At 47.9% G+C, this 24,152-nt stretch overlaps 19 non-coding genes across 19 annotated transcripts; 11 read left to right on the top strand and 8 right to left on the bottom strand.

Moving 5' to 3' along the window:
- Window positions 1-2,714: 2,714 nt before the first annotated feature.
- On the bottom strand, window positions 2,715-2,829 carry LOC141312804 (U5 spliceosomal RNA). Its single transcript, XR_012349304.1, has one exon. It is a non-coding gene; the product is annotated as a U5 spliceosomal RNA (small nuclear RNA).
- Window positions 2,830-3,401: 572 nt separating this feature from the next.
- trnar-ucu (transfer RNA arginine (anticodon UCU)) lies at window positions 3,402-3,473 on the bottom strand. The gene has a single exon. It is a non-coding gene; the product is annotated as a tRNA-Arg (tRNA).
- Window positions 3,474-3,670: 197 nt separating this feature from the next.
- On the top strand, window positions 3,671-3,752 carry trnas-cga (transfer RNA serine (anticodon CGA)). Its single transcript has one exon. It is a non-coding gene; the product is annotated as a tRNA-Ser (tRNA).
- Window positions 3,753-5,043: 1,291 nt separating this feature from the next.
- Window positions 5,044-5,125, top strand: trnas-uga (transfer RNA serine (anticodon UGA)). The gene has a single exon. It is a non-coding gene; the product is annotated as a tRNA-Ser (tRNA).
- A 177-nt stretch (window positions 5,126-5,302) lies between these two features.
- On the top strand, window positions 5,303-5,375 carry trnak-uuu (transfer RNA lysine (anticodon UUU)). The gene has a single exon. It is a non-coding gene; the product is annotated as a tRNA-Lys (tRNA).
- Window positions 5,376-8,285: 2,910 nt separating this feature from the next.
- On the bottom strand, window positions 8,286-8,400 carry LOC141312803 (U5 spliceosomal RNA). Its single transcript, XR_012349303.1, has one exon. It is a non-coding gene; the product is annotated as a U5 spliceosomal RNA (small nuclear RNA).
- A 572-nt stretch (window positions 8,401-8,972) lies between these two features.
- Window positions 8,973-9,044, bottom strand: trnar-ucu (transfer RNA arginine (anticodon UCU)). Its single transcript has one exon. It is a non-coding gene; the product is annotated as a tRNA-Arg (tRNA).
- Window positions 9,045-9,241: 197 nt separating this feature from the next.
- trnas-cga (transfer RNA serine (anticodon CGA)) lies at window positions 9,242-9,323 on the top strand. The gene has a single exon. It is a non-coding gene; the product is annotated as a tRNA-Ser (tRNA).
- Window positions 9,324-9,517: 194 nt separating this feature from the next.
- Window positions 9,518-9,590, top strand: trnak-uuu (transfer RNA lysine (anticodon UUU)). Its single transcript has one exon. It is a non-coding gene; the product is annotated as a tRNA-Lys (tRNA).
- Window positions 9,591-12,524: 2,934 nt separating this feature from the next.
- LOC141312802 (U5 spliceosomal RNA) lies at window positions 12,525-12,639 on the bottom strand. The gene has a single exon (XR_012349302.1). It is a non-coding gene; the product is annotated as a U5 spliceosomal RNA (small nuclear RNA).
- Window positions 12,640-13,480: 841 nt separating this feature from the next.
- trnal-caa (transfer RNA leucine (anticodon CAA)) lies at window positions 13,481-13,562 on the top strand. The gene has a single exon. It is a non-coding gene; the product is annotated as a tRNA-Leu (tRNA).
- Window positions 13,563-14,852: 1,290 nt separating this feature from the next.
- On the top strand, window positions 14,853-14,934 carry trnas-uga (transfer RNA serine (anticodon UGA)). Its single transcript has one exon. It is a non-coding gene; the product is annotated as a tRNA-Ser (tRNA).
- Window positions 14,935-15,111: 177 nt separating this feature from the next.
- Window positions 15,112-15,184, top strand: trnak-uuu (transfer RNA lysine (anticodon UUU)). The gene has a single exon. It is a non-coding gene; the product is annotated as a tRNA-Lys (tRNA).
- A 2,912-nt stretch (window positions 15,185-18,096) lies between these two features.
- Window positions 18,097-18,211, bottom strand: LOC141312799 (U5 spliceosomal RNA). Its single transcript, XR_012349300.1, has one exon. It is a non-coding gene; the product is annotated as a U5 spliceosomal RNA (small nuclear RNA).
- A 572-nt stretch (window positions 18,212-18,783) lies between these two features.
- On the bottom strand, window positions 18,784-18,855 carry trnar-ucu (transfer RNA arginine (anticodon UCU)). The gene has a single exon. It is a non-coding gene; the product is annotated as a tRNA-Arg (tRNA).
- Window positions 18,856-19,052: 197 nt separating this feature from the next.
- Window positions 19,053-19,134, top strand: trnas-cga (transfer RNA serine (anticodon CGA)). The gene has a single exon. It is a non-coding gene; the product is annotated as a tRNA-Ser (tRNA).
- Window positions 19,135-20,425: 1,291 nt separating this feature from the next.
- Window positions 20,426-20,507, top strand: trnas-uga (transfer RNA serine (anticodon UGA)). Its single transcript has one exon. It is a non-coding gene; the product is annotated as a tRNA-Ser (tRNA).
- A 177-nt stretch (window positions 20,508-20,684) lies between these two features.
- On the top strand, window positions 20,685-20,757 carry trnak-uuu (transfer RNA lysine (anticodon UUU)). Its single transcript has one exon. It is a non-coding gene; the product is annotated as a tRNA-Lys (tRNA).
- A 2,912-nt stretch (window positions 20,758-23,669) lies between these two features.
- On the bottom strand, window positions 23,670-23,784 carry LOC141312798 (U5 spliceosomal RNA). The gene has a single exon (XR_012349299.1). It is a non-coding gene; the product is annotated as a U5 spliceosomal RNA (small nuclear RNA).
- Window positions 23,785-24,152: the final 368 nt, after the last annotated feature.

Raw genomic sequence — 24,152 nt, 5'->3', positions numbered from 1 at the left:
TTTTGTGCGTGTGTTTGTTTTATGTCCCTTGGCGACTCCTAGAGGCAATTATTTAAAATTGCACACTACAAAGTATCGCACCAACACATGTGGAAAACATTGCTATTAATTTATAATTGATAAAATGGGTTAATTGAGACAATATTTTTCTACCAGTTATGTGATTTAGAACATATAAAAGCATTTGCAAATGTATACATCCCTTAGTCTATGGCAATGGCAGTGTTGGCCTTATTGGAGGACATTGTCAATGGCCAAATCCGAAGGGAACGCGTTTTTAGGGATCTCAGTGATTTTCTGGCCCACGATGATGACTGGCTTATAAAATGTTTCAGATTTCCAAGAGCTATCCTCTTGGAGCTCTGTGCTGAGTTGGGTCCAAATTTGGAGACAGCGAGGAGCCACGCATTACCCGTTCCCTTACAGGTGCTGATAACGCTTGGTTCCAAAGGGAACTGGCAGACCGCTCGGGGTTAAGCCAGTCGTCTTTGAGCCCTGCAATGCCAGCTGTATGGGACGGGATCATCCGCATGTCTAGCAGGTATATAAGATTTCCATACCATGCAGTTGACCAGCCAAACAAAGCGCAATTTGCAGCGATCACCGGTTATCCTAATGTAAGCGCAAGCGATCGACTGCACGGACATTGCTATAAAGGCGCCATCTGAAGAACAATTTGGATACGTGAATCGGAAACAGCTAAGTTTTACTTTATTTTATTTTATTGAGCGTAACTATTTAACTGCATATCAGGAGACCGCGGTTATCCATTAAAGACGTGGCTGTTAACCCCCCTCAACAACCCACAAACTGACCAAGAGCGCAGATACAATGATGCCCATTCTCGCACTTGTAGAGCGGGCGATTGGGCAGCTGAAATGCCGGTGGCACCAGAGCCGTGCACAGACCTTTTGAGGGGCATATGCTGAAACTGAAAAAAAGGGCACCCCCCCCCCTTATATATATATATCTTATTTAAACTAATTCAAACAACACTGCGATCCACTGGGATGTCCCTCTCAATGGCTATATAGGCTATATAATATGATGAAATGTTAATAAATTACATCATGTAATTTACAAGCATCAGCAAATTCAGCAGATAACCATAAAATCTAAATAGAAATTTCTTATAAAATATTTTACCTAGCTGACAAGGATCACTCGGTTGCTTTGTGTCAAACTAAATCACATTATGTCAACATCACACCGTGTGGTGAGGCATTATATGAACCTTTATAGACATAGGCCTACTATTGTTTATTTCATAAAGACAACGTTGCACTTATTCAAACAAGATATTTTACCGTTACAAGACAACGATGTTCATCTGCTTGCGCTCTATGACTCTGACTGATGCGCTGAAACGTAGGCTAAGTCGCCGCTGTTCTCCACCTGCACCTTTACATCGGACCATTTCTTTTTTAATTCGTTCACAGTGCGATGTTCAAACCCCACTGCGTTAACCGCGTCAGCTAAAGTCTCCCTTTTTTTTTTTTTTTTTACAAACTTGCAAATAACAGTTTTTCTCCGGTCTACCGGTGAGGAGCACCTTCAAATCACATTCTGTTAAGTTTCTCTTGCTTGCTTTTTCGTTTGGTTTTGCCAAAGTGGAGTCATTACCATATTAATACGGGGGAGGAGGCAGGGAGGGGTTTTGCGCTCGTGCATGTGCACTCAATTTCACGTTAATTCAGATGTACAAAGAGAAATGCGTGGAATTCCGCGTACGCAGTGTTTCATACATCTGATTTTTTTACTGCGTACGCACATTTACAGCTTTGTCCGTACGCTATGTTTTAGTAATAATTCAACGCAAGTCTTTGTACATGAGGCCCCAGCTCTGCCGTGTGGCGGCGTACGCTTAAAGATCTGATAGAGTTCACATAGAGTGTTTGCTATGCTGCCCCTTCATGAATGTTTCGTTGCTTGTGGTGGGCTGTTTTCCCCTTTAGGAGTTTTATGCTAGGCGATTTCAGTAAAGCGGTAGCCAGTTCATTGTTTTTTCAGCCAACTTTGAGGTTGACAACGGGACAGAGGACATCAGGGCCGCCGCAGTCGTGGCCGAGTGGTTAAGGCGATGGACTAGAAATCCATTGGGGTCTCCCCGAGCAGGTTTGAATCCTGCCGATTACGCTCTTCGCCGGTGCTGAGGAGAAGTGGCTGGGCCCTTTTCTTCCGTGTCCCTAGCACGGATTTGTGTGCCCTCTCTCCACAGTAATAAAAAGCGCCGCTAGTCCTTTTTTTTTTTCAATTCGGACGGCCGGCACCACCAGATGTGAGCCAGTGGGGCGCCGTGATCGTATAGTGGAGAGTACTCTGCGTTGTGGCCGCAGCGAATCCGGGACACGGCAGGCTTTTTGTTCACTGAGCTCCTTTCTCCCACCTCCATTTTTCGTACGGGTGCGGTGCCAGTTAAACTATACCAACAACGCAGGCAGCAGAGGCTGGCTTTCAGGGTCAACAAAGAAGGATCGAAGCGCACGAGTCACTGATAGGGCCAAAAGAGCTAAAAGCCATCTTTGTTTGAGCCCGTCCAGAGTTTTTCTCGCGTCATGGACGAGAGAGCGCTGTCTTTCCATGCTGGCTTAAGAAATTTGAAGCTGCGAAGCTGGAAGCGCAAAGGCTGCAAACACAGACCATGACGAGGCGCGCTTTGTTCCACTGCACGCTGGCGGGTGGCCAGATTGACTCTGCTCTTGACACTCTAGTGTAGCTCTGCTGTGAGCAGAGCCCCCAAAAATACAGGTCACTCGCAAAGGTTCCCCTCCACGGAAATCTTTAGTAAAAAGCGAAAGATTTATGCGCTGATGACGAGAAACTCGAGATGTGTCTCTATGCCCTTGGACCTTTGCGCTCACTGTGGTAAACCACTACGCTCACCAAGGGTAATCTAGGGTGCCGACACCTCACAACATGATTTTCGTCACCCCCCTCACTCCAAATGGGAGAAGTAAAAGTTATGAAAGTCCCTTCCCTCACCCAGTATTCACAAACCAGATCAAGGTAATGTCATCTCTTTTTTCATGCCCCCGTATTAGAGGCCAAAAAAAATATTAAATGAAATAAAGCGGTCCAAATAATGACCCACTGTAATGTGTAGCATTCAAGATATTGAGAGACTTTAGCTCGTGGCTGGTCAATCTGGTATTTCATGGAGTAGGGGCTCGTTTTGGCAAGTTGGGTGCAGTCGCGTGTGCTGGGAGCGAAGAACAGCAAGCGCAACTCTTTGTTAGTATGGTGGACAGTATCTCCCCCTGTCACGTGGAAGACCGGGGTTAGATTCCCCAACGAGGAGACCTAGCTCTCTGCTGCTGTCGAACGACTCATCCAAAAGCTTTTGGTGCAGACAGAGGTCACAGAAGGAGTTCTGCTTCGAGGTCAACCGCAGCCGAAAACAACGCGTTGGCCGGGAATCGAACCCAGGTCAACTGCTTAGAAGGCAGCTATGCTCCCCACAATACCACCAACGCAGGCGCTCAGTGCAAGATTTAAGTGGTCAGAAAAGAATGCTCGAATCCGGGTCATGGCAGCCCTTTGTCGTTGAGCGACGGGGACGTCCAGCTTCTTTTTGCCAACTCACCCTTCAGTTGGATTTTGCGCCTGAAGCTCGGCGGCATCCTGTGCTGCCCGCCTCGAGACAAGGGAGCAGGCGGTCCATATGCACGGCGTAGTCGTGGCCGAGAGGTTAAGGCGATGGACTCGAAATCCATTGGGGTCTCCCCGCGCAGGTTCGAACCCTGCCGACTACGGTCGGGCATTCCCCCTTTTACCTTTAGCTTTTTGCGACGGTGGTTGGGCCTTCCAAGGCCTTTGGCCTTCGCTCTCTCTGACGTAATTGCGTGCGGCCTTTGTCCCGTAGCTCCTGTGGCAAGTGAGCTTCTGCCGGGCGGCTTGTGGAGAAAGTGTTCTTATATAAAAAGTAAGAAGCGCGCAAAAAACAAGAGCCTGGCTAGCTCAGTCGGTAGAGCATTAGACTTTTTTTTACTCTGAGGGTCCAGGGTTCAAGTCCTTGTTCCGGTGAAGGGCCATCTTCTTGTCGGCGGCCTCAGCTTGCAGTCGTGCCGGTCCAGCTCTGCCGTGAGGCGGCGTACGCTTAAAGATGTGACAGAGTTCACATAGAGTGTTTGCTATGCTGCCCCTTCATGAATTTTTCGTTGCTTGTGGTGGGCTGTTTATGCGCTGATGACGAGAAACTTGATATGTGTCTCTATGCCCTTGGACCTGTGCGCTCACTGTGGTAAACCACTACGCTCACCAAGGGTAATCTAGGCTGCCAACACCTGCCAACATGATTTTCGTCACCCCCCTCACTCCAAATGGGAGAAGTAAAAGTTACGAAAGTCCCTTCCCTCACCCAGTATTCACAAACCCGATCAAGGTAATGTCATCTCTTTTTTCATGCCCCCGTATTAGAGGCCAAAAAAAAATATTAAATGAAATAAATCGGTCCAAATAATGACCCTCTGTAATGTGTAGCATTCAAGATGTTGAGAGAGTTTAGCTCGTGGCGGGTCAATCTGGTATTTCATGGAGTAGGGGCTCATTTTGGCAAGTTGGGTGCAGTCGCGTGTGCTGAGAGCGAAGAACAGCAAGCGCAAATCTTCGTTAGTATAGTGGACAGTATCTCCCCCTGTCACGTGGAAGACCGGGGTTAGATTCCCCAAAGAGGAGACCTAGTTCTTTGCTGCTGTTGAACGACTCATCCAAAAGCTTTTGGTGCAGACAGAGGTCACAGAAGGAGTTCTGCTTCGAGGTCAACCGCAGCCAAAAACTGTGCGTTGGCCGGGAATCGAACCCGGGTCAACTTCTTGGAAGGCAGCTATGCTCACCACAATACCACCAACGCAGGCGCTCGGTGTCAGATTTAAGCGGTCAGATAAGAATGCTCGAATCCGGGTCATGGCAGCCCTTTGTCGTTGAGCGACGGGGACGTCCAGCTTCTTTTTGCCAACTCACCCTTCAGTTGGATTTTGCGCCTGAAGCTCGGCGGCATCCTGTGCTGCCCGCCTCGAGACGAGAGCAGGCGGTCCACATGCAGGCGTAGTCGTGGCCGAGAGGTTAAGGCGATGGACTTGAAATCCATTGGGGTCTCCCCGCGCAGGTTCGAACCCTGCCGACTACGGTCGGGCATTCCCCCTTTTGCCTTTAGCTTTTTGCGACGGTGGTTTGGCCTTCGCTCTCTCTGACGTAATTGCGTGCGGCCTTTGTCCCGTAGCTCCTGTGGCAAGTGAGCTTCTGCTGGGCGGCTTGTGGAGAAAGTATTCTTATATAAAAAGTAAGAGGCGCACAAAACACAAGAGCCTGGATAGCTCAGTCGGTAGAGCATCAGACTTTTAATCTGAGGATCCAGGGTTCAAGTCCCTGTTCGGGCGAAGGGCCATCTTCTTGTTGTCGCCCTCAGCTTGCAGTCGTGCCGGTCCAGGGGCCTCATGTATCAACGCTGCGTACGCACAAAAACTTTGCGTACGCCAGATTTCACGCTCACGTTTGGATTTACTAACGATGAAATGAACGTGAGAATGTGCGTTGATCCACGCCAACTCCATGTCTGGCGTACGTGTATTTTTTTGTGCGTGTGTTTGTTTTATGTCCCTTGGCGACTCCTAGAGGCAATTATTTAAAATTGCACACTACAAAGTATCGCACCAACACATGTGGAAAACATTGCTATTAATTTATAATTGATAAAATGGGTTAATTGAGACAATATTTTTCTACCAGTTATGTGATTTAGAACATATAAAAGCATTTGCAAATGTATACATCCCTTAGTCTATGGCAATGGCAGTGTTGGCCTTATTGGAGGACATTGTCAATGGCCAAATCCGAAGGGAACGCGTTTTTAGGGATCTCAGTGATTTTCTGGCCCACGATGATGACTGGCTTATAAAATGTTTCAGATTTCCAAGAGCTATCCTCTTGGAGCTCTGTGCTGAGTTGGGTCCAAATTTGGAGACAGCGAGGAGCCACGCATTACCCGTTCCCTTACAGGTGCTGATAACGCTTGGTTCCAAAGGGAACTGGCAGACCGCTCGGGGTTAAGCCAGTCGTCTTTGAGCCCTGCAATGCCAGCTGTATGGGACGGGATCATCCGCATGTCTAGCAGGTATATAAGATTTTCATACCATGCAGTTGACCAGCCAAACAAAGCGCAATTTGCAGCGATCACCGGTTATCCTAATGTAAGCGCAAGCGATCGACTGCACGGACATTGCTATAAAGGCGCCATCTGAAGAACAATTTGGATACGTGAATCGGAAACAGCTAAGTTTTACTTTATTTTATTTTATTGAGCGTAACTATTTAACTGCATATCAGGAGACCGCGGTTATCCATTAAAGACGTGGCTGTTAACCCCCCTCAACAACCCACAAACTGACCAAGAGCGCAGATACAATGATGCCCATTCTCGCACTTGTAGAGCGGGCGATTGGGCAGCTGAAATGCCGGTGGCACCAGAGCCGTGCACAGACCTTTTGAGGGGCATATGCTGAAACTGAAAAAAAGGGCACCCCCCCCCCCCCTTATATATATATATCTTATTTAAACTAATTCAAACAACACTGCGATCCACTGGGATGTCCCTCTCAATGGCTATATAGGCTATATAATATGATGAAATGTTAATAAATTACATCATGTAATTTACAAGCATCAGCAAATTCAGCAGATAACCATAAAATCTAAATAGAAATTTCTTATAAAATATTTTACCTAGCTGACAAGGATCACTCGGTTGCTTTGTGTCAAACTAAATCACATTATGTCAACATCACACCGTGTGGTGAGGCATTATATGAACCTTTATAGACATAGGCCTACTATTGTTTATTTCATAAAGACAACGTTGCACTTATTCAAACAAGATATTTTACCGTTACAAGACAACGATGTTCATCTGCTTGCGCTCTATGACTCTGACTGATGCGCTGAAACGTAGGCTAAGTCGCCGCTGTTCTCCACCTGCACCTTTACATCGGACCATTTCTTTTTTAATTCGTTCACAGTGCGATGTTCAAACCCCACTGCGTTAACCGCGTCAGCTAAAGTCTCCCTTTTTTTTTTTTTTTTTACAAACTTGCAAATAACAGTTTTTCTCCGGTCTACCGGTGAGGAGCACCTTCAAATCACATTCTGTTAAGTTTCTCTTGCTTGCTTTTTCGTTTGGTTTTGCCAAAGTGGAGTCATTACCATATTAATACGGGGGAGGAGGCAGGGAGGGGTTTTGCGCTCGTGCATGTGCACTCAATTTCACGTTAATTCAGATGTACAAAGAGAAATGCGTGGAATTCCGCGTACGCAGTGTTTCATACATCTGATTTTTTTACTGCGTACGCACATTTACAGCTTTGTCCGTACGCTATGTTTTAGTAATAATTCAACGCAAGTCTTTGTACATGAGGCCCCAGCTCTGCCGTGTGGCGGCGTACGCTTAAAGATCTGATAGAGTTCACATAGAGTGTTTGCTATGCTGCCCCTTCATGAATGTTTCGTTGCTTGTGGTGGGCTGTTTTCCCCTTTAGGAGTTTTATGCTAGGCGATTTCAGTAAAGCGGTAGCCAGTTCATTGTTTTTTCAGCCAACTTTGAGGTTGACAACGGGACAGAGGACATCAGGGCCGCCGCAGTCGTGGCCGAGTGGTTAAGGCGATGGACTAGAAATCCATTGGGGTCTCCCCGAGCAGGTTTGAATCCTGCCGATTACGCTCTTCGCCGGTGCTGAGGAGAAGTGGCTGGGCCCTTTTCTTCCGTGTCCCTAGCACGGATTTGTGTGCCCTCTCTCCACAGTAATAAAAAGCGCCGCTAGTCCTTTTTTTTTTTCAATTCGGACGGCCGGCACCACCAGATGTGAGCCAGTGGGGCGCCGTGATCGTATAGTGGAGAGTACTCTGCGTTGTGGCCGCAGCGAATCCGGGACACGGCAGGCTTTTTGTTCACTGAGCTCCTTTCTCCCACCTCCATTTTTCGTACGGGTGCGGTGCCAGTTAAACTATACCAACAACGCAGGCAGCAGAGGCTGGCTTTCAGGGTCAACAAAGAAGGATCGAAGCGCACGAGTCACTGATAGGGCCAAAAGAGCTAAAAGCCATCTTTGTTTGAGCCCGTCCAGAGTTTTTCTCGCGTCATGGACGAGAGAGCGCTGTCTTTCCATGCTGGCTTAAGAAATTTGAAGCTGCGAAGCTGGAAGCGCAAAGGCTGCAAACACAGACCATGACGAGGCGCGCTTTGTTCCACTGCACGCTGGCGGGTGGCCAGAATGACTCTGCTCTTGACACTCTAGTGTAGCTCTGCTGTGAGCAGAGCCCCCAAAAATACAGGTCACTCGCAAAGGTTCCCCTCCACGGAAATCTTTAGTAAAAAGCGAAAGATTTATGCGCTGATGACGAGAAACTCGAGATGTGTCTCTATGCCCTTGGACCTTTGCGCTCACTGTGGTAAACCACTACGCTCACCAAGGGTAATCTAGGGTGCCGACACCTCACAACATGATTTTCGTCACCCCCCTCACTCCAAATGGGAGAAGTAAAAGTTATGAAAGTCCCTTCCCTCACCCAGTATTCACAAACCAGATCAAGGTAATGTCATCTCTTTTTTCATGCCCCCGTATTAGAGGCCAAAAAAAATATTAAATGAAATAAAGCGGTCCAAATAATGACCCACTGTAATGTGTAGCATTCAAGATATTGAGAGACTTTAGCTCGTGGCTGGTCAATCTGGTATTTCATGGAGTAGGGGCTCGTTTTGGCAAGTTGGGTGCAGTCGCGTGTGCTGGGAGCGAAGAACAGCAAGCGCAACTCTTTGTTAGTATGGTGGACAGTATCTCCCCCTGTCACGTGGAAGACCGGGGTTAGATTCCCCAACGAGGAGACCTAGCTCTCTGCTGCTGTCGAACGACTCATCCAAAAGCTTTTGGTACAGACAGAGGTCACAGAAGGAGTTCTGCTTCGAGGTCAACCGCAGCCGAAAACAACGCGTTGGCCGGGAATCGAACCCAGGTCAACTGCTTAGAAGGCAGCTATGCTCCCCACAATACCACCAACGCAGGCGCTCAGTGCAAGATTTAAGTGGTCAGAAAAGAATGCTCGAATCCGGGTCATGGCAGCCCTTTGTCGTTGAGCGACGGGGACGTCCAGCTTCTTTTTGCCAACTCACCCTTCAGTTGGATTTTGCGCCTGAAGCTCGGCGGCATCCTGTGCTGCCCGCCTCGAGACAAGGGAGCAGGCGGTCCATATGCACGGCGTAGTCGTGGCCGAGAGGTTAAGGCGATGGACTCGAAATCCATTGGGGTCTCCCCGCGCAGGTTCGAACCCTGCCGACTACGGTCGGGCATTCCCCCTTTTACCTTTAGCTTTTTGCGACGGTGGTTGGGCCTTCCAAGGCCTTTGGCCTTCGCTCTCTCTGACGTAATTGCGTGCGGCCTTTGTCCCGTAGCTCCTGTGGCAAGTGAGCTTCTGCCGGGCGGCTTGTGGAGAAAGTATTCTTATATAAAAAGTAAGAGGCGCACAAAACACAATAGCCTGGATAGCTCAGTCGGTAGAGCATCAGACTTTTAATCTGAGGATCCAGGGTTCAAGTCCCTGTTCGGGCGAAGGGCCATCTTCTTGTTGTCGCCCTCAGCTTGCAGTCGTGCCGGTCCAGGGGCCTCATGTATCAACGCTGCGTACGCACAAAAACTTTGCGTACGCCAGATTTCACGCTCACGTTTGGATTTACTAACGATGAAATGAACGTGAGAATGTGCGTTGATCCACGCCAACTCCATGTCTGGCGTACGTGTATTTTTTTGTGCGTGTGTTTGTTTTATGTCCCTTGGCGACTCCTAGAGGCAATTATTTAAAATTGCACACTACAAAGTATCGCACCAACACATGTGGAAAACATTGCTATTAATTTATAATTGATCAAATGGGTTAATTGAGACAATATTTTTCTACCAGTTATGTGATTTAGAACATATAAAAGCATTTGCAAATGTATACATCCCTTAGTCTATGGCAATGGCAGTGTTGGCCTTATTGGAGGACATTGTCAATGGCCAAATCCGAAGGGAACGCGTTTTTAGGGATCTCAGTGATTTTCTGGCCCACGATGATGACTGGCTTATAAAATGTTTCAGATTTCCAAGAGCTATCCTCTTGGAGCTCTGTGCTGAGTTGGGTCCAAATTTGGAGACAGCGAGGAGCCACGCATTACCCGTTCCCTTACAGGTGCTGATAACGCTTGGTTCCAAAGGGAACTGGCAGACCGCTCGGGGTTAAGCCAGTCGTCTTTGAGCCCTGCAATGCCAGCTGTATGGGACGGGATCATCCGCATGTCTAGCAGGTATATAAGATTTTCATACCATGCAGTTGACCAGCCAAACAAAGCGCAATTTGCAGCGATCACCGGTTATCCTAATGTAAGCGCAAGCGATCGACTGCACGGACATTGCTATAAAGGCGCCATCTGAAGAACAATTTGGATACGTGAATCGGAAACAGCTAAGTTTTACTTTATTTTATTTTATTGAGCGTAACTATTTAACTGCATATCAGGAGACCGCGGTTATCCATTAAAGACGTGGCTGTTAACCCCCCTCAACAACCCACAAACTGACCAAGAGCGCAGATACAATGATGCCCATTCTCGCACTTGTAGAGCGGGCGATTGGGCAGCTGAAATGCCGGTGGCACCAGAGCCGTGCACAGACCTTTTGAGGGGCATATGCTGAAACTGAAAAAAAGGGCACCCCCCCCCCCTTATATATATATATATCTTATTTAAAACATTAACATTAAAACATTCAAAACTAATTCAAACAACACTGCGATCCACTGGGATGTCCCTCTCAATGGCTATATAGGCTATATAATATGATGAAATGTTAATAAATTACATCATGTAATTTACAAGCATCAGCAAATTCAGCAGATAACCATAAAATCTAAATAGAAATTTCTTATAAAATATTTTACCTAGCTGACAAGGATCACTCGGTTGCTTTGTGTCAAACTAAATCACATTATGTCAACATCACACCGTGTGGTGAGGCATTATATGAACCTTTATAGACATAGGCCTACTATTGTTTATTTCATAAAGACAACGTTGCACTTATTCAAACAAGATATTTTACCGTTACAAGACAACGATGTTCATCTGCTTGCGCTCTATGACTCTGACTGATGCGCTGAAACGTAGGCTAAGTCGCCGCTGTTCTCCACCTGCACCTTTACATCGGACCATTTCTTTTTTAATTCGTTCACAGTGCGATGTTCAAACCCCACTGCGTTAACCGCGTCAGCTAAAGTCTCCCTTTTTTTTTTTTTTTTTACAAACTTGCAAATAACAGTTTTTCTCCGGTCTACCGGTGAGGAGCACCTTCAAATCACATTCTGTTAAGTTTCTCTTGCTTGCTTTTTCGTTTGGTTTTGCCAAAGTGGAGTCATTACCATATTAATACGGGGGAGGAGGCAGGGAGGGGTTTTGCGCTCGTGCATGTGCACTCAATTTCACGTTAATTCAGATGTACAAAGAGAAATGCGTGGAATTCCGCGTACGCAGTGTTTCATACATCTGATTTTTTTACTGCGTATGCACATTTACAGCTTTGTCCGTACGCTATGTTTTAGTAATAATTCAACGCAAGTCTTTGTACATGAGGCCCCAGCTCTGCCGTGTGGCGGCGTACGCTTAAAGATCTGATAGAGTTCACATAGAGTGTTTGCTATGCTGCCCCTTCATGAATGTTTCGTTGCTTGTGGTGGGCTGTTTTCCCCTTTAGGAGTTTTATGCTAGGCGATTTCAGTAAAGCGGTAGCCAGTTCATTGTTTTTTCAGCCAACTTTGAGGTTGACAACGGGACAGAGGACATCAGGGCCGCCGCAGTCGTGGCCGAGTGGTTAAGGCGATGGACTAGAAATCCATTGGGGTCTCCCCGAGCAGGTTTGAATCCTGCCGATTACGCTCTTCGCCGGTGCTGAGGAGAAGTGGCTGGGCCCTTTTCTTCCGTGTCCCTAGCACGGATTTGTGTGCCCTCTCTCCACAGTAATAAAAAGCGCCGCTAGTCCTTTTTTTTTTTCAATTCGGACGGCCGGCACCACCAGATGTGAGCCAGTGGGGCGCCGTGATCGTATAGTGGAGAGTACTCTGCGTTGTGGCCGCAGCGAATCCGGGACACGGCAGGCTTTTTGTTCACTGAGCTCCTTTCTCCCACCTCCATTTTTCGTACGGGTGCGGTGCCAGTTAAACTATACCAACAACGCAGGCAGCAGAGGCTGGCTTTCAGGGTCAACAAAGAAGGATCGAAGCGCACGAGTCACTGATAGGGCCAAAAGAGCTAAAAGCCATCTTTGTTTGAGCCCGTCCAGAGTTTTTCTCGCGTCATGGACGAGAGAGCGCTGTATTTCCATGCTGGCTTAAGAAATTTGAAGCTGCGAAGCTGGAAGCGCAAAGGCTGCAAACACAGACCATGACGAGGCGCGCTTTGTTCCACTGCACGCTGGCGGGTGGCCAGATTGACTCTGCTCTTGACACTCTAGTGTAGCTCTGCTGTGAGCAGAGCCCCCAAAAATACAGGTCACTCGCAAAGGTTCCCCTCCACGGAAATCTTTAGTAAAAAGCGAAAGATTTATGCGCTGATGACGAGAAACTCGAGATGTGTCTCTATGCCCTTGGACCTTTGCGCTCACTGTGGTAAACCACTACGCTCACCAAGGGTAATCTAGGGTGCCGACACCTCACAACATGATTTTCGTCACCCCCCTCACTCCAAATGGGAGAAGTAAAAGTTATGAAAGTCCCTTCCCTCACCCAGTATTCACAAACCAGATCAAGGTAATGTCATCTCTTTTTTCATGCCCCCGTATTAGAGGCCAAAAAAAATATTAAATGAAATAAAGCGGTCCAAATAATGACCCACTGTAATGTGTAGCATTCAAGATATTGAGAGACTTTAGCTCGTGGCTGGTCAATCTGGTATTTCATGGAGTAGGGGCTCGTTTTGGCAAGTTGGGTGCAGTCGCGTGTGCTGGGAGCGAAGAACAGCAAGCGCAACTCTTTGTTAGTATGGTGGACAGTATCTCCCCCTGTCACGTGGAAGACCGGGGTTAGATTCCCCAACGAGGAGACCTAGCTCTCTGCTGCTGTCGAACGACTCATCCAAAAGCTTTTGGTGCAGACAGAGGTCACAGAAGGAGTTCTGCTTCGAGGTCAACCGCAGCCGAAAACAACGCGTTGGCCGGGAATCGAACCCAGGTCAACTGCTTAGAAGGCAGCTATGCTCCCCACAATAACACCAACGCAGGCGCTCAGTGCAAGATTTAAGTGGTCAGAAAAGAATGCTCGAATCCGGGTCATGGCAGCCCTTTGTCGTTGAGCGACGGGGACGTCCAGCTTCTTTTTGCCAACTCACCCTTCAGTTGGATTTTGCGCCTGAAGCTCGGCGGCATCCTGTGCTGCCCGCCTCGAGACAAGGGAGCAGGCGGTCCATATGCACGGCGTAGTCGTGGCCGAGAGGTTAAGGCGATGGACTCAAAATCCATTGGGGTCTCCCCGCGCAGGTTCGAACCCTGCCGACTACGGTTGGGCATTCCCCCTTTTACCTTTAGCTTTTTGCGACGGTGGTTGGGCCTTCCAAGGCCTTTGGCCTTCGCTCTCTCTGACGTAATTGCGTGCGGCCTTTGTCCCGTAGCTCCTGTGGCAAGTGAGCTTCTGCCGGGCGGCTTGTGGAGAAAGTGTTCTTATATAAAAAGTAAGAAGCGCGCAAAAAACAAGAGCCTGGCTAGCTCAGTCGGTAGAGCATTAGACTTTTTTTTACTCTGAGGGTCCAGGGTTCAAGTCCTTGTTCCGGTGAAGGGCCATCTTCTTGTTGTCGCCCTCAGCTTGCAGTCGTGCCGGTCCAGCTCTGCCGTGAGGCGGCGTACGCTTAAAGATGTGACAGAGTTCACATAGAGTGTTTGCTATGCTGCCCCTTCATGAATTTTTCGTTGCTTGTGGTGGGCTGTTTATGCGCTGATGACGAGAAACTTGATATGTGTCTCTATGCCCTTGGACCTGTGCGCTCACTGTGGTAAACCACTACGCTCACCAAGGGTAATCTAGGCTGCCAACACCTGCCAACATGATTTTCATCACCCCCCTCACTCTAAATGGGAGAAGTAAAAGTTACGAAAGTCCCTTCCCTCACCCAGTATTCACAAACCCGATCAAGGTAATGTCATCTCTTTTTTCATGCCCCCGTATTAGAGGCCAAAAAAAATATTAAATGAAATAAATCGGTCCAAATTATGACCCTCTGTAATGTGTAGCATTCAAGATGTTGAGAGAGTTTAGCTCGTGGCGGGTCAATCTGGTATTTCATGGAGTAGGGGCTCATTTTGGCAAGTTGGGTGCAGTCGCGTGTGCTGAGAGCGAAGAACAGCAAGCGCAAATCTTCGTTAGTATTGTGGACAGTATCTCCCCCTGTCACGTGGAAGACCGGGGTTAGATTCCCCAAAGAGGAGACCTAGTTCTTTGCTGCTGTTGAACGACTCATCCAAAAGCTTTTGGTGCAGACAGAGGTCACAGAAGGAGTTCTGCTTCGAGGTCAACCGCAGCCAAAAACTGTGCGTTGGCCGGGAATCGAACCCGGGTCAACTTCTTGGAAGGCAGCTATGCTCACCACAATACCACCAACGCAGGCGCTCGGTGTCAGATTTAAGCGGTCGGATAAGAATGCTCGAATCCGGGTCATGGCAGCCCTTTGTCGTTGAGCGACGGGGACGTCCAGCTTCTTTTTGCCAACTCACCCTTCAGTTGGATTTTGCGCCTGAAGCTCGGCGGCATCCTGTGCTGCCCGCCTCGAGACGAGAGCAGGCGGTCCACATGCAGGCGTAGTCGTGGCCGAGAGGTTAAGGCGATGGACTTGAAATCCATTGGGGTCTCCCCGCGCAGGTTCGAACCCTGCCGACTACGGTCGGGCATTCCCCCTTTTGCCTTTAGCTTTTTGCGACGGTGGTTTGGCCTTCGCTCTCTCTGACGTAATTGCGTGCGGCCTTTGTCCCGTAGCTCCTGTGGCAAGTGAGCTTCTGCTGGGCGGCTTGTGGAGAAAGTATTCTTATATAAAAAGTAAGAGGCGCACAAAACACAAGAGCCTGGATAGCTCAGTCGGTAGAGCATCAGACTTTTAATCTGAGGATCCAGGGTTCAAGTCCCTGTTCGGGCGAAGGGCCATCTTCTTGTTGTCGCCCTCAGCTTGCAGTCGTGCCGGTCCAGGGGCCTCATGTATCAACGCTGCGTACGCACAAAAACTTTGCGTACGCCAGATTTCACGCTCACGTTTGGATTTACTAACGATGAAATGAACGTGAGAATGTGCGTTGATCCACGCCAACTCCATGTCTGGCGTACGTGTATTTTTTTGTGCGTGTGTTTGTTTTATGTCCCTTGGCGACTCCTAGAGGCAATTATTTAAAATTGCACACTACAAAGTATCGCACCAACACATGTGGAAAACATTGCTATTAATTTATAATTGATAAAATGGGTTAATTGAGACAATATTTTTCTACCAGTTATGTGATTTAGAACATATAAAAGCATTTGCAAATGTATACATCCCTTAGTCTATGGCAATGGCAGTGTTGGCCTTATTGGAGGACATTGTCAATGGCCAAATCCGAAGGGAACGCGTTTTTAGGGATCTCAGTGATTTTCTGGCCCACGATGATGACTGGCTTATAAAATGTTTCAGATTTCCAAGAGCTATCCTCTTGGAGCTCTGTGCTGAGTTGGGTCCAAATTTGGAGACAGCGAGGAGCCACGCATTACCCGTTCCCTTACAGGTGCTGATAACGCTTGGTTCCAAAGGGAACTGGCAGACCGCTCGGGGTTAAGCCAGTCGTCTTTGAGCCCTGCAATGCCAGCTGTATGGGACGGGATCATCCGCATGTCTAGCAGGTATATAAGATTTCCATACCATGCAGTTGACCAGCCAAACAAAGCGCAATTTGCAGCGATCACCGGTTATCCTAATGTAAGCGCAAGCGATCGACTGCACGGACATTGCTATAAAGGCGCCATCTGAAGAACAATTTGGATACGTGAATCGGAAACAGCTAAGTTTTACTTTATTTTATTTTATTGAGCGTAACTATTTAACTGCATATCAGGAGACCGCGGTTATCCATTAAAGACGTGGCTGTTAACCCCCCTCAACAACCCACAAACTGACCAAGAGCGCAGATACAATGATGCCCATTCTCGCACTTGTAGAGCGGGCGATTGGGCAGCTGAAATGCCGGTGGCACCAGAGCCGTGCACAGACCTTTTGAGGGGCATATGCTGAAACTGAAAAAAAGGGCACCCCCCCCCCCCCTTATATATATATATATCTTATTTAAACTAATTCAAACAACACTGCGATCCACTGGGATGTCCCTCTCAATGGCTATATAGGCTATATAATATGATGAAATGTTAATAAATTACATCATGTAATTTACAAGCATCAGCAAATTCAGCAGATAACCATAAAATCTAAATAGAAATTTCTTATAAAATATTTTACCTAGCTGACAAGGATCACTCGGTTGCTTTGTGTCAAACTAAATCACATTATGTCAACATCACACCGTGTGGTGAGGCATTATATGAACCTTTATAGACATAGGCCTACTATTGTTTATTTCATAAAGACAACGTTGCACTTATTCAAACAAGATATTTTACCGTTACAAGACAACGATGTTCATCTGCTTGCGCTCTATGACTCTGACTGATGCGCTGAAACGTAGGCTAAGTCGCCGCTGTTCTCCACCTGCACCTTTACATCGGACCATTTCTTTTTTAATTCGTTCACAGTGCGATGTTCAAACCCCACTGCGTTAACCGCGTCAGCTAAAGTCTCCCTTTTTTTTTTTTTTTTTACAAACTTGCAAATAACAGTTTTTCTCCGGTCTACCGGTGAGGAGCACCTTCAAATCACATTCTGTTAAGTTTCTCTTGCTTGCTTTTTCGTTTGGTTTTGCCAAAGTGGAGTCATTACCATATTAATACGGGGGAGGAGGCAGGGAGGGGTTTTGCGCTCGTGCATGTGCACTCAATTTCACATTAATTCAGATGTACAAAGAGAAATGCGTGGAATTCCGCGTACGCAGTGTTTCATACATCTGATTTTTTTACTGCGTACGCACATTTACAGCTTTGTCCGTACGCTATGTTTTAGTAATAATTCAACGCAAGTCTTTGTACATGAGGCCCCAGCTCTGCCGTGTGGCGGTGTACGCTTAAAGATCTGATAGAGTTCACATAGAGTGTTTGCTATGCTGCCCCTTCATGAATGTTTCGTTGCTTGTGGTGGGCTGTTTTCCCCTTTAGGAGTTTTATGCTAGGCGATTTCAGTAAAGCGGTAGCCAGTTCATTGTTTTTTCAGCCAACTTTGAGGTTGACAACGGGACAGAGGACATCAGGGCCGCCGCAGTCGTGGCCGAGTGGTTAAGGCGATGGACTAGAAATCCATTGGGGTCTCCCCGAGCAGGTTTGAATCCTGCCGATTACGCTCTTCGCCGGTGCTGAGGAGAAGTGGCTGGGCCCTTTTCTTCCGTGTCCCTAGCACGGATTTGTGTGCCCTCTCTCCACAGTAATAAAAAGCGCCGCTAGTCCTTTTTTTTTTTCAATTCGGACGGCCGGCACCACCAGATGTGAGCCAGTGGGGCGCCGTGATCGTATAGTGGAGAGTACTCTGCGTTGTGGCCGCAGCGAATCCGGGACACGGCAGGCTTTTTGTTCACTGAGCTCCTTTCTCCCACCTCCATTTTTCGTACGGGTGCGGTGCCAGTTAAACTATACCAACAACGCAGGCAGCAGAGGCTGGCTTTCAGGGTCAACAAAGAAGGATCGAAGCGCACGAGTCACTGATAGGGCCAAAAGAGCTAAAAGCCATCTTTGTTTGAGCCCGTCCAGAGTTTTTCTCGCGTCATGGACGAGAGAGCGCTGTCTTTCCATGCTGGCTTAAGAAATTTGAAGCTGCGAAGCTGGAAGCGCAAAGGCTGCAAACACAGACCATGACGAGGCGCGCTTTGTTCCACTGCACGCTGGCGGGTGGCCAGATTGACTCTGCTCTTGACACTCTAGTGTAGCTCTGCTGTGAGCAGAGCCCCCAAAAATACAGGTCACTCGCAAAGGTTCCCCTCCACGGAAATCTTTAGTAAAAAGCGAAAGATTTATGCGCTGATGACGAGAAACTCGAGATGTGTCTCTATGCCCTTGGACCTTTGCGCTCACTGTGGTAAACCACTACGCTCACCAAGGGTAATCTAGGGTGCCGACACCTCACAACATGATTTTCGTCACCCCCCTCACTCCAAATGGGAGAAGTAAAAGTTATGAAAGTCCCTTCCCTCACCCAGTATTCACAAACCAGATCAAGGTAATGTCATCTCTTTTTTCATGCCCCCGTATTAGAGGCCAAAAAAAATATTAAATGAAATAAAGCGGTCCAAATAATGACCCACTGTAATGTGTAGCATTCAAGATATTGAGAGACTTTAGCTCGTGGCTGGTCAATCTGGTATTTCATGGAGTAGGGGCTCGTTTTGGCAAGTTGGGTGCAGTCGCGTGTGCTGGGAGCGAAGAACAGCAAGCGCAACTCTTTGTTAGTATGGTGGACAGTATCTCCCCCTGTCACGTGGAAGACCGGGGTTAGATTCCCCAACGAGGAGACCTAGCTCTCTGCTGCTGTCGAACGACTCATCCAAAAGCTTTTGGTGCAGACAGAGGTCACAGAAGGAGTTCTGCTTCGAGGTCAACCGCAGCCGAAAACAACGCGTTGGCCGGGAATCGAACCCAGGTCAACTGCTTAGAAGGCAGCTATGCTCCCCACAATACCACCAACGCAGGCGCTCAGTGCAAGATTTAAGTGGTCAGAAAAGAATGCTCGAATCCGGGTCATGGCAGCCCTTTGTCGTTGAGCGACGGGGACGTCCAGCTTCTTTTTGCCAACTCACCCTTCAGTTGGATTTTGCGCCTGAAGCTCGGCGGCATCCTGTGCTGCCCGCCTCGAGACAAGGGAGCAGGCGGTCCATATGCACGGCGTAGTCGTGGCCGAGAGGTTAAGGCGATGGACTCGAAATCCATTGGGGTCTCCCCGCGCAGGTTCGAACCCTGCCGACTACGGTCGGGCATTCCCCCTTTTACCTTTAGCTTTTTGCGACGGTGGTTGGGCCTTCCAAGGCCTTTGGCCTTCGCTCTCTCTGACGTAATTGCGTGCGGCCTTTGTCCCGTAGCTCCTGTGGCAAGTGAGCTTCTGCCGGGCGGCTTGTGGAGAAAGTGTTCTTATATAAAAAGTAAGAAGCGCGCAAAAAACAAGAGCCTGGCTAGCTCAGTCGGTAGAGCATTAGACTTTTTTTTACTCTGAGGGTCCAGGGTTCAAGTCCTTGTTCCGGTGAAGGGCCATCTTCTTGTTGTCGCCCTCAGCTTGCAGTCGTGCCGGTCCAGCTCTGCCGTGAGGCGGCGTACGCTTAAAGATGTGACAGAGTTCACATAGAGTGTTTGCTATGCTGCCCCTTCATGAATTTTTCGTTGCTTGTGGTGGGCTGTTTATGCGCTGATGACGAGAAACTTGATATGTGTCTCTATGCCCTTGGACCTGTGCGCTCACTGTGGTAAACCACTACGCTCACCAAGGGTAATCTAGGCTGCCAACACCTGCCAACATGATTTTCGTCACCCCCCTCACTCCAAATGGGAGAAGTAAAAGTTACGAAAGTCCCTTCCCTCACCCAGTATTCACAAACCCGATCAAGGTAATGTCATCTCTTTTTTCATGCCCCCGTATTAGAGGCCAAAAAAAAATATTAAATGAAATAAATCGGTCCAAATAATGACCCTCTGTAATGTGTAGCATTCAAGATGTTGAGAGAGTTTAGCTCGTGGCGGGTCAATCTGGTATTTCATGGAGTAGGGGCTCATTTTGGCAAGTTGGGTGCAGTCGCGTGTGCTGAGAGCGAAGAACAGCAAGCGCAAATCTTCGTTAGTATAGTGGACAGTATCTCCCCCTGTCACGTGGAAGACCGGGGTTAGATTCCCCAAAGAGGAGACCTAGTTCTTTGCTGCTGTTGAACGACTCATCCAAAAGCTTTTGGTGCAGACAGAGGTCACAGAAGGAGTTCTGCTTCGAGGTCAACCGCAGCCAAAAACTGTGCGTTGGCCGGGAATCGAACCCGGGTCAACTTCTTGGAAGGCAGCTATGCTCACCACAATACCACCAACGCAGGCGCTCGGTGTCAGATTTAAGCGGTCAGATAAGAATGCTCGAATCCGGGTCATGGCAGCCCTTTGTCGTTGAGCGACGGGGACGTCCAGCTTCTTTTTGCCAACTCACCCTTCAGTTGGATTTTGCGCCTGAAGCTCGGCGGCATCCTGTGCTGCCCGCCTCGAGACGAGAGCAGGCGGTCCACATGCAGGCGTAGTCGTGGCCGAGAGGTTAAGGCGATGGACTTGAAATCCATTGGGGTCTCCCCGCGCAGGTTCGAACCCTGCCGACTACGGTCGGGCATTCCCCCTTTTGCCTTTAGCTTTTTGCGACGGTGGTTTGGCCTTCGCTCTCTCTGACGTAATTGCGTGCGGCCTTTGTCCCGTAGCTCCTGTGGCAAGTGAGCTTCTGCTGGGCGGCTTGTGGAGAAAGTATTCTTATATAAAAAGTAAGAGGCGCACAAAACACAAGAGCCTGGATAGCTCAGTCGGTAGAGCATCAGACTTTTAATCTGAGGATCCAGGGTTCAAGTCCCTGTTCGGGCGAAGGGCCATCTTCTTGTTGTCGCCCTCAGCTTGCAGTCGTGCCGGTCCAGGGGCCTCATGTATCAACGCTGCGTACGCACAAAAACTTTGCGTACGCCAGATTTCACGCTCACGTTTGGATTTACTAACGATGAAATGAACGTGAGAATGTGCGTTGATCCACGCCAACTCCATGTCTGGCGTACGTGCATTTTTTTGTGCGTGTGTTTGTTTTATGTCCCTTGGCGACTCCTAGAGGCAATTATTTAAAATTGCACACTACAAAGTATCGCACCAACACATGTGGAAAACATTGCTATTAATTTATAATTGATAAAATGGGTTAATTGAGACAATATTTTTCTACCAGTTATGTGATTTAGAACATATAAAAGCATTTGCAAATGTATACATCCCTTAGTCTATGGCAATGGCAGTGTTGGCCTTATTGGAGGACATTGTCAATGGCCAAATCCGAAGGGAACGCGTTTTTAGGGATCTCAGTGATTTTCTGGCCCACGATGATGACTGGCTTATAAAATGTTTCAGATTTCCAAGAGCTATCCTCTTGGAGCTCTGTGCTGAGTTGGGTCCAAATTTGGAGACAGCGAGGAGCCACGCATTACCCGTTCCCTTACAGGTGCTGATAACGCTTGGTTCCAAAGGGAACTGGCAGACCGCTCGGGGTTAAGCCAGTCGTCTTTGAGCCCTGCAATGCCAGCTGTATGGGACGGGATCATCCGCATGTCTAGCAGGTATATAAGATTTCCATACCATGCAGTTGACCAGCCAAACAAAGCGCAATTTGCAGCGATCACCGGTTATCCTAATGTAAGCGCAAGCGATCGACTGCACGGACATTGCTATAAAGGCGCCATCTGAAGAACAATTTGGATACGTGAATCGGAAACAGCTAAGTTTTACTTTATTTTATTTTATTGAGCGTAACTATTTAACTGCATATCAGGAGACCGCGGTTATCCATTAAAGACGTGGCTGTTAACCCCCCTCAACAACCCACAAACTGACCAAGAGCGCAGATACAATGATGCCCATTCTCGCACTTGTAGAGCGGGCGATTGGGCAGCTGAAATGCCGGTGGCACCAGAGCCGTGCACAGACCTTTTGAGGGGCATATGCTGAAACTGAAAAAAAGGGCACCCCCCCCCCCCCCTTATATATATATATATCTTATTTAAACTAATTCAAACAACACTGCGATCCACTGGGATGTCCCTCTCAATGGCTATATAGGCTATATAATATGATGAAATGTTAATAAATTACATCATGTAATTTACAAGCATCAGCAAATTCAGCAGATAACCATAAAATCTAAATAGAAATTTCTTATAAAATATTTTACCTAGCTGACAAGGATCACTCGGTTGCTTTGTGTCAAACTAAATCACATTATGTCAACATCACACCGTGTGGTGAGGCATTATATGAACCTTTATAGACATAGGCCTACTATTGTTTATTTCATAAAGACAACGTTGCACTTATTCAAACAAGATATTTTACCGTTACAAGACAACGATGTTCATCTGCTTGCGCTCTATGACTCTGACTGATGCGCTGAAACGTAGGCTAAGTCGCCGCTGTTCTCCACCTGCACCTTTACATCGGACCATTTCTTTTTTAATTCGTTCACAGTGCGATGTTCAAACCCCACTGCGTTAACCGCGTCAGCTAAAGTCTCCCTTTTTTTTTTTTTTTTTACAAACTTGCAAATAACAGTTTTTCTCCGGTCTACCGGTGAGGAGTACCTTCAAATCACATTCTGTTAAGTTTCTCTTGCTTGCTTTTTCGTTTGGTTTTGCCAAAGTGGAGTCATTACCATATTAATACGGGGGAGGAGGCAGGGAGGGGTTTTGCGCTCGTGCATGTGCACTCAATTTCACATTAATTCAGATGTACAAAGAGAAATGCGTGGAATTCCGCGTACGCAGTGTTTCATACATCTGATTTTTTTACTGCGTACGCACATTTACAGCTTTGTCCGTACGCTATGTTTTAGTAATAATTCAACGCAAGTCTTTGTACATGAGGCCCCAGCTCTGCCGTGTGGCGGCGTACGCTTAAAGATCTGATAGAGTTCACATAGAGTGTTTGCTATGCTGCCCCTTCATGAATGTTTCGTTGCTTGTGGTGGGCTGTTTTCCCCTTTAGGAGTTTTATGCTAGGCGATTTCAGTAAAGCGGTAGCCAGTTCATTGTTTTTTCAGCCAACTTTGAGGTTGACAACGGGACAGAGGACATCAGGGCCGCCGCAGTCGTGGCCGAGTGGTTAAGGTGATGGACTAGAAATCCATTGGGGTCTCCCCGAGCAGGTTTGAATCCTGCCGATTACGCTCTTCGCCGGTGCTGAGGAGAAGTGGCTGGGCCCTTTTCTTCCGTGTCCCTAGCACGGATTTGTGTGCCCTCTCTCCACAGTAATAAAAAGCGCCGCTAGTCCTTTTTTTTTTCAATTCGGACGGCCGGCACCACCAGATGTGAGCCAGTGGGGCGCCGTGATCGTATAGTGGAGAGTACTCTGCGTTGTGGCCGCAGCGAATCCGGGACACGGCAGGCTTTTTGTTCACTGAGCTCCTTTCTCCCACCTCCATTTTTCGTACGGGTGCGGTGCCAGTTAAACTATACCAACAACGCAGGCAGCAGAGGCTGGCTTTCAGGGTCAACAAAGAAGGATCGAAGCGCACGAGTCACTGATAGGGCCAAAAGAGCTAAAAGCCATCTTTGTTTGAGCCCGTCCAGAGTTTTTCTCGCGTCATGGACGAGAGAGCGCTGTCTTTCCATGCTGGCTTAAGAAATTTGAAGCTGCGAAGCTGGAAGCGCAAAGGCTGCAAACACAGACCATGACGAGGCGCGCTTTGTTCCACTGCACGCTGGCGGGTGGCCAGATTGACTCTGCTCTTGACACTCTAGTGTAGCTCTGCTGTGAGCAGAGCCCCCAAAAATACAGGTCACTCGCAAAGGTTCCCCTCCACGGAAATCTTTAGTAAAAAGCGAAAGATTTATGCGCTGATGACGAGAAACTCGAGATGTGTCTCTATGCCCTTGGACCTTTGCGCTCACTGTGGTAAACCACTACGCTCACCAAGGGTAATCTAGGGTGCCGACACCTCACAACATGATTTTCGTCACCCCCCTCACTCCAAATGGGAGAAGTAAAAGTTATGAAAGTCCCTTCCCTCACCCAGTATTCACAAACCAGATCAAGGTAATGTCATCTCTTTTTTCATGCCCCCGTATTAGAGGCCAAAAAAAATATTAAATGAAATAAAGCGGTCCAAATAATGACCCACTGTAATGTGTAGCATTCAAGATATTGAGAGACTTTAGCTCGTGGCTGGTCAATCTGGTATTTCATGGAGTAGGGGCTCGTTTTGGCAAGTTGGGTGCAGTCGCGTG

Source organism: Garra rufa, unplaced genomic scaffold, assembly GCF_049309525.1.
Source record: "Garra rufa unplaced genomic scaffold, GarRuf1.0 hap1_unplaced_005, whole genome shotgun sequence".
In the NCBI taxonomy this organism is placed as follows: Eukaryota; Metazoa; Chordata; class Actinopteri; order Cypriniformes; family Cyprinidae; genus Garra; species Garra rufa.
This window is presented reverse-complemented; position numbering and strand designations above follow the sequence as displayed.